Source organism: Cucumis sativus (assembly GCF_000004075.3).
Source record: "Cucumis sativus mitochondrion chromosome 1, complete sequence".
NCBI lineage: Eukaryota > Viridiplantae > Streptophyta > Magnoliopsida > Cucurbitales > Cucurbitaceae > Cucumis > Cucumis sativus.
Window position 1 is genome coordinate 969,581 of NC_016005.1, and position 11,435 is coordinate 981,015.

The window sequence follows — 11,435 nt, forward strand, 5'->3', positions numbered from 1 at the left end:
GAGCCCTTTTCTGGGACTTTTTCCAGAGCATGATTGGAGGAGCGGAGCTTCTTTCCTTATTTTCGTTTTCATCCCTCTATCTCCTTCAAAGAAAGATCTTCGTAGAACCTTTTCGATTCCCTATTCCGGACTCCTAAAAGACTCAAGATTCCGAGGAAGAACTAATCAGGAAGATAGGAAGAAGAACTCAAAGAGCAGCTCATGAAAGAGAGAGAGTTGGATTCAGCCTATCCCTGGGACAGGGGCGGCTATCTTGTGCGTGCACTGGAGACCCAAGACCAAGAGGTTGGAATTTCTTCCTTATTAGCGGATTTGAGCTATCGGGAACTATACCGCGTAGTGAGGAGGTGACTCGACCCTGTATGGCTAGCATTCTCAAGGGGTAGATCAGCGGGAACCCAACCCCTACTTTCTTGATCAGGGAGTCTCCAAACCAAAAGGGGATTCATTCTGCCTTCCCGAAATCTTCTTATTTGACTGCTTGGATACGATTTGCCATCACTCCTGAAACCCATGAAAAGTGCAGTCTAATCAATATAGAAAGAATTCTCGCAATATTCTTTGCGCCTTCTACGCTCTCCATGGGCTCGCTTTCTTTGGATGGACGGAGGATCAAAGAAAGCCAGATTGACTGGTCCGAAGGACTATCCATCAGGGAGGAGTGGAAGACAGAGCGGGAAGAATGGATATTGTAGACCGCGGGAGGGGGATGAAAAAGAAAGCTATGCGAGAGTAGGTAGGGTCGGGAATGAGCTATGAGGCAAATAGCCTCTAACCTACTAACAAGAAAAGCAAGTTCAAATAAATGAAATGGGCCGGACTCAGAAATCCATATTAATCTGTGGTTTTAGTGGAATTCATGAGTTTCGGAGGTTCCGGAGGCCGTCGGACCAAAGAAAAAGAAAGAATGTCTCAATATCCTTTGAGCCTCCGGAGGAGCAAGGAATAGTAAGGACTTTATCAAGCTTAACTTCTTTCAACTTCTTTCTTTCTTTGCGCCTTGCTTTCGTTTCAACTGAAAGGCTCCATTGATGGGGTACGAGAACAGAATGAAAGAAAACCGCTCTAGCGGACACTGCAACGGATAAGGAAAGAGGGACAGCTACCTGATCTCATATTCAACCCTTCTTCAATCTCAAACTAGGGAAATCGGCTTAGCTGCCTATAGGCATGCTTCTCTCTCCTCGTCAGTCTCAACTTCTTAGTCGTTCACTCTACGGTCTCGTTCTATCCGCGATCCTCCTTATTCTGAAGAGAAAGCTGCATTCGTATCTATTACAATAGAATATAGAATAATGTCTTTACTGGAACAAGAACAACCAGGAGGAGTGACTCATGAAAGAAGACTGATCAGAATTCCCGATCGAACAAGAGATGACGCATCTGACAGTCGAGCCTATCGGAGAAAGGATGGTGCATCGCCTATTTCTCGTTCTCGCTCTCCTATTCGGCAACTTATGACTGAAACTTCTGTGAGTCCGCCTCTTTCTTTTCATTCTGATTGACGAAATGGCACAACGGATCCTGATACGGGGAAACTTCCTTCTTCCGATTGAAAGAGAGAGCTTCCTGGGCTGGGCTTTTGACTTCGCCCTCCTGCTGAGACCCTTCATGCCAGTATATATCTTGCACCTCCGCCCCAAGGAAAGGGGTCTTTGACCACCCGAGGTTGTGGCATCCGCTCTTTTGTCGAAGTGGCAGCAGAAGTTCAAGGTTTAGCTGCAGCTTTAGTAGATCGCCTCATCGCCTAACTCTGCATTCTTTGACTTTGTGACACCACTCTTTTCTTTCTAAGAGGTGGAATAGGTTCTTTGAAAGAATAAAGCTCCAGATGAGGCGCAATGAAATATGCGAGGTCGCAAGTCAAATTCTCTAATGGATAGGCCTTGCGACGGAGCAGACCGCTTTCATGAAATATTCTTTGAACCCGCGGGAGAAGATTCATTAATAGAAGGGTAGGCTCGTGGCTGGGGAAAATAGGATGAATGAAATATGAGAGAGTGAGGGTCAATATTGACCTTTGGAGAAGTTGAGGAATGCATTCTCAGTTATAGGGCTCGAACAGAGGGACGAATCGCCCATTCCCTAACTTCTTTTCCGTAGGTTGTCCAAGATTCAATCAAAGGAGAGAGAGAGTTTACTTAGTGAGGTTGAGGGACACGCGTCTCAAGCCATAGATCACCCGTGTGAAGAGGGAGAGTAATCAGCCTCAGCTTGCGAATAGGATGAATTAGGCGCTGGACGCTGAAGGGCGCTGTTCTTGAAACCTTTCTGTCTTTTTAGCCCACGGTTTTTTTGACTTGACTATTATTTACTCTGCGGTTGGGTTGAGAAATTGAGTATATGAGTGAATAGACTTTGAGTCTGAGATCGATCGTATGTATCGCGCGTCATCGTCTCACGCCTGAATCCGGGGATGAATGAAAATAGAGTTCAAGGTCAAAATGCCATAAGGCAAATTGCTCAAGGGGAACTGAAACTTGATTATTCCTCTTCGAGTCTAGGCTTTCTTTTAGGAGCCTCTAAATAGTAGGAAAGTTCAGTCAGGAGACCTCGGTGTGAGCCACTTTAGAAGTTGGATAGAATCTGAAAAAAGAAGGAAGAACCGAAAGCGAAGCGACTGATCGATGAACATCCATAAATAAATAGGCAGAATTTGAGAAGCGAAGGTTCAGCTTCATTCAGACGACCTATCCTCGATTAGGAGGTTCAAAGAATTTGAGAAGAATTTGAGGACTCCCAAAGAGAACTCCCCAAGACCAGCATTCTTGGATCTCTCATAAGGCCCACGTAGCGGGAAAGGCGCCTCAATCCAATCACTCTATGGAGGCAAGCACGCTGCGAGAGCCAAGCCAGTCTCCCCTTTCATTTCTTGCTCCAGGAATGCTCGAAAGGGAAGTTGCCGATCTTCCTCCTCTTTCTTCAGTTCTAGGTCTTGTAGCCCACTCTGCGGTCGTTCTACCAGTGCTGCTTGCCCTTTCAGTTCTTCTTTCTGTGTCGGATGCCTCATCTCTTGACCAAGGCCCCTAATAACGAGATTGACTGGTCAGTTAGATACTCCTTTCTATAATAGACTTCTTCCACCTTCCCCTTATTCATTGATTCGTTAACGAAGGCAAAAGGCTCGACTAAAGCAGAATCCGTACCAGGGAAGTCCCATCCGATTAGTGGAATCGGGATCAGTTCTTCGTGAGATCGTCGTAGGCCTTCTCTATTTCTCTTTTCACCCAAGCAGAATGACCGAGGGTAGCAGCAGCTGAGTGAACACGAGGCCATTCTACGGAGAGAATGAGAATTCCTTCTTTGGTCCTGGATTCTTCTTTCTCTATTTCCCGTAAGACCAAAATGCAATGAATAGAAAGGTTAATATGGATATAAGTTAAGCTTGTAGATTTCAGACTCCTGAGGACGGGTCTCATCACCCCATTAAAAGTCCACTAATATTAACTTCCTTTTTCTCTCAACAATATCCCGCACCTCGTTTTTGGAAAATATGATTCATACTTGCACTCATTCCGATAATTCTTTGAGCCCTCCCCCAGTGCAAAGAATATTGCGAAGACCGCTCCGAAGGAGTCTTATGAAACCTGGACCCTTCTTTTTAAAGAAGAAGGACTATCCATTAGAAGGGCCTCAGTCCTATCCATATTAACCTAGCATCTGGACCCCTTATAATTGGGCCACGATCTTTGCGCCTCCTTCGGAGTGATCCTTTCGCTCAATATCCTTTGAGCCTAACGTCTGCAATCAGTCTTTAATAGAATTATGACTTCGCAATATTCTTTGCGGAAGATTTTCTCTCCGCAATATTCCCTAATGGATAGTCCTTCGGACCTGTCTCGCAATATCCTTTGCGCCTCGCAATATGCGCCTCTTTTATCCAAAATATTAGTTCCATTAACAAGTCATCTAGCCCTTTGTTTTTGGGGTAGAGTCCTTCGCTCTTTAGTTCCCGCAATATTCTCCTTCTACGCGGTTCAAAGAAGATTTCAGTCCGGAGGCTCCATAAGACAGGGATATTGTAAGGACATTCTTTCTTTTTGAAAAAGAAGAGAAAAGAACTCCGTAGGAGCGGTCCAAAATAGAAGTCCTTATCTCTCTAGTAATGCTGAAGTTTCTTCCTTTACCGCGGAGTGGGCTTCCTTTAATTTAAGTAGGTTTCTTTGACCCGACCTCTTCTTTTGAAGCCTTTTGACTACCGGTACCGGCATTTTACTCTCAGGAGGTTTTGCCAGGGTTTGACTCGAGCTAGATTCCGATCCTAAACCTCTCCTTATTTCATTCCTCTCCTCAAGCGAGTCGAGCTACTTTCTTTCTAAAAAAGAGCTACTTTATGCATTATTCATTCGGTCGCTACTTCTGACTCCGGTACTCCGGTCGAGCCACTTCGCCCCGATACTCTACTCTGACTCTACCCTATTGAACCGAAGGAGTTGGTTGGAGATCCGCACCCTCCATTTCGACTATCTTACCTATAGTTCAAACCGCCTCAATGAACAAGGGGGAATTTCTTATGAGAACTGGAAGTCTCGTCAATATTCTTTGAACCTTCGTCTCGTCTTGCATTTCAACCTCTTCTTATGAGAAGACGGTCACGCTCTTTCGATCTTCTGGTAGTCTATATTGAATAACCTATGAGCCGCATCTTATCTTAGCAGCTAACCCACGGAGCGGTATCTCGGGCCTAGCTTAATAATAGGAATCACTCATATTGCATTGAGCCTAATTATAAGGGGTCCAGGTGACTATCCATTAGAACTTTGAACCTTCGGACCGGTCTAATTCCGAAAGATCTAAATCAGGTCTATCTCAGTAACCCTTCAGCCTCAGCACAACTAAGCAAGAAGAACAAGCGGGAACAAGGACGGCAACCTCAACAGCGGGCGGAGCCGCAACCCGACCCGGGACAAGATCTGAGGCTAGATCTACCTCGTAACCCCTTCCGATTCCTTCTTCTTTGAGTTGACTGAGAATACCGCTTTGAAAGCCACGGATCTAGTAGCGGGACTGATTCCATTCCCTTGCATACGTCTTCCTCTTGTTGGACAGCTACTTTCTTCCTGGGCGCCTACTAAGATCAGGTTGAATCAGAGCCCATAATATAAGGATAGGAGGTAAAGGAAGAAAGAGAAAGCAATCGCCGACCGCTCCGAAGGAGTCTTACCAGTCCTGATCCTGAAATTTGAATAACCCGCACCTGCCTCAAATTCTCAATATGAAAATAGTGGACTTGAATGGGGTGATGAGACCCTTCCCTTCGGACGGAGTGAAAAGAAAGTGAAATATTCTTTCGATCATTCTTTGAGCGAGCTATAGAAGGCGCAATGCAATTATAAGGGATCCAGATGAGGAGCAAAGATCATTGATAAGGAAGATTAGAAGCAAAAGTTCGGTTCTTCATCCTGCTCAGATTTTCGGTGAATCTTTGCTACGTGGGAACTAGAACCGCGGAAGAAAAACAAGGGTCTATATGAACTATCCGTCCGAAGGCGCAAAGAATATTGCGGAGTAAATAGTGGTCCTCCGGACTACAGGTTAATATGGAAAGTCCTTGCACTCCTTTCTTCTTTTCTTAGATAAATGCGCTTCGTAGATTATGCTGAAGGAGGAGGACCCATCAAAAGTGAATATGGTAGATTTCAGAGTCCCGCAACAAGAGTAATTTAGTTGGACTTCTTCATCTCAAATACTTTGAGCCTTTGTTTTCTAAGTCAAAGATGGAACTAGAAGAATATTGACGAATGTTCAAAGTCCGGAGGACCTCTTTGATCCACTAAGTCAAAGGATGAAAGTCTAAAAAGAAGAAAAGAGAACTACTCCGCGGAGGTCCGGAGGACTCATTCATTCCACTCAAACTTATGGCCTACGTAGTCGTCCTACGTAGCTTAATATACTTCCGACTATCCGATGATGAAAGTGGAATAAAGAAAGCCTATCCAACAACAAGAAACTTCAGGATTCAAGGAAGATAGGCTTGATGATAAATAGTAGAATAAGAGGATATAAGAAGGTTCAAGGCATAGGAAGAAGAAGAAGAAAGCCCACCTTCCAATTAGTGGGCTTACTAGTAATGCTGAAGTTTCCGCGGAGCTTCTTTGCGGAGCCATAGGCTAATAGTCCTTTTTTTAGGTTCTGGATAGGCTTTCGTATTTATTTTAGGCTAAGATGATCATTCTTCATTCTTCGACATGACTTCGGAAACAGAAAAACAAAAGAAAGGGCCAAAAGTTACTAAATTTCAGATTCTCGTATTACTGATGAAGAAATGTCTATATTCTCCATTATATACTCTATTCTGATAGTTTGAAGCTAGTTCCGAGATCTTCTTGTTCTCAAGAGGTTTGTACTAACCATACGTTTACCAGCCTTAATAAAGTAAAGGCTTCTTGGGGCCTTCGAAAGATGAGAACTCAAAGATCGAGATAGAAAGCTTAAAGAACTACCATGATAGCTTGAACTTTCTGTCTTCCTTCTTCTTCGACAAAGCTTTTTGATACTCTGCCTATCCCAGAAATATGAAGGATGCCTTGCTTCGCGGGCGCCTATATAAGGGCCACTCGGGGCCTCGCTCTATTGGGCGCTGGGTTTTCGAATCAAAACCTTCTGAGAGATAGACAAAGCTTAAACTACCGATATTATGACTCTGACTTCGTTATATCGATGAGAATGAGTTCCGCTCTTCGAGCCCTCATCTTCCGCCTTTGTTTTTCTTCTATCTCGTTCGTAAACTTCTTTATTTCACGACTCAATGTAATTGTAATTGATCCGATCTCCTAGGAGAAAGTTCAGTCAGGTTTAAGAAGAGGAAGGAATAATAGTATTCATGTTTTCATAGAAAGGAATAAAAGGTCAATGGAAGTCCTCCTCCGGAGCCTACTACGTCCTTACTAATAATGCTGAAGGTTCCTCCGGACGGGAAAGTTACCCCTTGTTCATTGAGGCCCAGTCCGAATGGAAGAAAAAGTCAAAAGTCTATCCGCTACTTTCATCCGTCCGAAGTCCTCCGGACTATCCATTAGGTCCATTGAATTTAGCGGTCGGACGGGTCACCTGGACCCTTGTTTATCCACAGGTTAATATGGATAGTCCTCCGGACGGACCAAAAAATACATCAAAATAGAAGTTGCGCTTTCTTCTTAGTAGGTTTAAAGTGCAAGCGGTGTCAAATCAAATCATCATACTATTTGACTCTCTTTCACAGATATTCTTCTTTACAGGTACAATCAATACATTATAGGTAATAGCTTTCTCTCTTTTTCTACTACGGTCGAGCAGCGGATGCGAGTCAAATCAAATGAGAAGGCGAAGATTAGAGCTCAATTACGGATAACCTCTTCCGAGACGGAAACTCTGATTGCACTTGTTTTCATTTCTTTGACGGGGGAGCCTCTGTTTTGACTCATGAAGTGACTCAAGCGGACCTCTCAGAAAACCGTACTTTTGTTTTCGCGCTTTAGGGGCTAGTCCCATTCTGATCATACTCACACGGATTCTTGCACGGGGCCGAGTGTTGGGGACTTTGTCGTCTACGAGCGGGTATTCTATCTAGGTCTCGCTATTTCATCCATTCCTTCTCGTTCGTAACCTAGGAGTGGGTCTCGCTTTTGATCTCGACTTCGTGAACTACGTCTCCTCAATTACGCCTAGCCTTCTCGTGAGAACAATTACAGACTCATTAAGTGAGAATGAAAATCAAAGAAGAATAGGAATAGTTTGAAACTGAATCAAAACCTACTGAAAGATCGAATGAGCACTGTGAAAGTATGACTCTTGCTTCTTTTTGCAGTCTTTCTTCGGAGTGATAGTACTTTGGTAGATAGAAAATGGAAAGTCTAACTTGAAGCTCTTCTTCTTTCCTTTCCTCTGCCAGACGTTTACCAGCCGACTACAAGGCTCTTCCCTACACGAGATGAAGAACAAGTCAGCAGAAAGAGCTAGAACTACCAGTTCAGAACTGATGATTTTTCTCAATGAAATAGATCATGAAACTGCTCTTTTTGAGTCCTCCTTTGGACTTCTCCTTTCTCGTCTTATTCCTTGCCGCTCCTCCGCAATATTCTTTGCACCTCTCTCGTCTTCTTCCGTCCTTTTGATAGGCTTTCCTGAAATGACTGAACTTTCTATTCATGTTCCTGCTTTATCCCCCCTATCTTTTATGGCGGTTCCACTTTCTATTTGGCTTAGGAGAATCCTTGATCCGGCTAGCGAGATGGGATGATTGACCTTCTGATGTCCCCTGTTGCAGGAGTCTAAGCAGGAGAATGAAGATCTTGCCGCTTTTGAGACAGGCTCGGGTCAGAGGTCAGAACAAGAGGAAGAGACCGCTCATACGAGTCTGAGGCAGGCAGCTAAATCCCACCAGCGGCTGATTTCTTCATTTTCTCTCTCTATCTTGCAGGGACTAGGGAAGAATCTAAGGCTCTTTATCATTTGATTGAGACTAAAGGGGTCGGCAGATGAGATGCCCTTGTTCATTGAGGCGGTTATGGAGGAAGTTGCAGTTGGTCTTGCAACTAGATCGATCGCTCGGTAAGCACCGCGTAGGAAAGGCCAAGGAAAGACGAAAGGAGCCCTTGGGAAAGGAAAGTTGGAGTCAAACCGCTCTAGGAGAGAAAGTCAGTCGCAGAGGTTGTGCCATCCTCTTGTTCTTCGCTCTAGTTCTTCTTGTTGAAGCTTTCCTTTCAGACTCTTCGCCTCGTCCGTTGTATGCTCTTGCAACTGGATTGATTTAGTAGACATTGGCCAGAGTTTTTCTCTGGGGAAGGCATGGGAAAGAAAATCAGTGTCTCCTCTGGTTATAGAACCTTCGATCAATCAACAAAATAAAAGGAAGCAGATGAGGTCTTGCGTCTTTTCCCAAAGTCATTAATCAAAAAAGCAGATCGAATCTTTATACAAATTGAATACAAATTTGAGACTCTTCTTCATGATACTCAACCCCCAAAAAGTGATTCGCCGACTTTAGCTCGCCTAAGCCTGGTTAATAGAGCATTGTCGGCGAATCCGTACTTCTACTCCTTTTTTCAAGATTGAACTAGGAAAGAAAGAACAAGTCTGTGTTAAGCTTAAGCAGGAGGTGCAAAGAATATTTCGTGGAAGAGGAAGGAAAGAAAGAAAGGTATACATTACAAGAAGAGAGAAGAGGAAGGAAAGCCTACTTAAACCTACTATCAATGAACCGCAATATTCTTTGCGCCTCCCAGTCTCCTAATGGATAGTCCTACTTCGGTTAATTACGGATGGTCCTACGGATAAATCCTCCGGACTCCTTCCCTCCATATGGATGGTCCTACGGATAAATCCTCCGGACTCCGGATAAATCCTGCGGACTGCGGACTCCGGACGTAGGACCTGTCTTTATCAGGAGCGTAGCGAACAGCCGTCAACTACTTGATAGTTATCCTATCTTTCTCCTACGCGGAATCCAGAATAGACCTCTCTTTCTCCGGAAAAGAAACTCAAACAAGAATCAAACTATGTGAATTTCTTATCCCTTTCCTAGGAGTTCTTCTTTCATTGCGTTTTCCCGGCTTTTTTGCTTCTAAATAGGACTTTTTCTCATATTTCTATTTCACGAAAATAGATCAAAAATGACTGATTTTTCATGATTTCTTTCTACTATTTCTTTTCAGCTCTCCTTATCAGTCGAGCCCAAAACCTAGCATTTCCCTCCGCGGATTCATCTGAAATCTAGCAGATTCATAATGATTCTTTCATTCGAGTTATGAAATCATAATGATTCTTTCATTATCGTTAATGAGCTTCTTTCATTATCGTTAATGAGCTTCTTTCATTATCGTTAATGAGCTTCTTTCATTATCGTTAATGAGTGAATTCTGCTTTTCTTGACTTTTGTGCCAGTCCGAAGGACTATCCATATTCTATTCTTTGCGCATCTGCGTCCTTCTTTTTCGCAACGCATATTGAATTGCGCCTTTTATCTCTTTCTTCTTAATAGACCAAATCGATGAAATAGACCAAATCGATGAAAAGAAGGAGAATTTGTCGGAAATGGCCGGGATAGCTCAGTTGGTAGAGCAGAGGACTGAAAATCCTCGTGTCACCAGTTCAAATCTGGTTTTCTCGGCACATCATGAATTTGTATGAGTATCTATTCTACGGATTCATTAATAATATAGATCATTCAAGGATACATCATCTTTGACCCTCAAGACTCAACAATATCCCCCAACTACGTTGCCTCAGTCGCAGCAAACAAAAAGAAAGCGGAAATCCCCTAATGGATAGTCCTTCGGACCTGTCTTATGGCGCCTGATTTTTCTTCTTCGGGCCTTCGTAGCTTAATAATGCCCACGGAGCGGGAGGGGTCACTTATCGGTATTTCTACTCCAAATAAAGGATAGTATTTCAGGCAGGGATTCGTCAGAATCCGCTCATAGTCGGCCGAAAATGCAAGCACATAAAAGAAAGCGGAAATCTGAGCAATATTCTTAGCGCCTTGTCCAAGTCCTCTAAGTTGGAGTAGAACCTTAAGGCCATTACGCGCTTCCCCCAGGGCCTTTCGTCGGTGGTGAAGGTAGATGGAATACGGTTGCCCATCAATGGGAACATTCGCCTTTTTTAGAAAAGTCCGTTCATACTTCCCATCCAACCTGCACTCCTGCCCATCCAGTAGGGTTAGTAGGGTCTAGCTCCCCAACTTCAGAATCGTATTGGTTCTGGTTCTTGTCCTCCATTCACTCATCGAGGACCCAGAGGTCAAAGTAGTCATGGGCTCCAGAGTAGTCGTTCCTCCTTTGTCCCTAGGCTTGATCTTCTTCTTGCCTCAAACCCCCCTTTTTCAACAGACTCATTAGAAGCGTCTTTTGTGTACTCGGGGGGCCGTAGACAAAGAGCTGTCTGCTTTTTATGGGCCGCTCGAAGACAAGGTTGGTTGCGATCCAATCCAGCAGGAGGTACTTCTCCTGCAATTCCTCTGCAGTGTACTCGTGGGGCCACCCTCTCTCCTCGAGAAAGGTTACCATTTTCGAATATGGGGACGCCTCCTGCAGCTTCAGGCGCTGTGAATCTTCCCAAAGGTTGATCACAGTATTGTATTTGGTCAAGAGCAGATCCGCTAGCTCGCTTTCACGAGGCAGGAAGTTTTCACAAGCATCTATCTTTCGTAAAATCCTCTTTGTACGCTCGCGCTTGTACACCATGCTAATAAGGGTCCCCTTCCTGTGGTTTGCCACAGCTTCGGCTTCCATGAGTATCTCCTCAGAACTTTGCATAAGGTTTCTTGTCTTGCTTTATGACATAGACACATAGGCTACCCCAAGCCTTATTCAAGGACACCTTGCATTGTCTTCCCTCCCTGGAAGGCTTCCCTTATTCTATTTGTTGCCTTGTTCTTTGATGCATTCTCGTTCTGAATGGCAATATGAGAATTTCCTCGTCCTTCTGCCTTTCCTCCGCAATCACTATAGAAGTGC

At 44.2% G+C, this 11,435-nt stretch overlaps 1 non-coding gene across 1 annotated transcript; it reads left to right on the top strand.

Moving 5' to 3' along the window:
- The first annotated feature begins 10,014 nt into the window (after nucleotides 1-10,014).
- On the top strand, nucleotides 10,015-10,089 carry trnF-GAA. The gene has a single exon. It is a non-coding gene; the product is annotated as a tRNA-Phe (tRNA).
- Nucleotides 10,090-11,435: the final 1,346 nt, after the last annotated feature.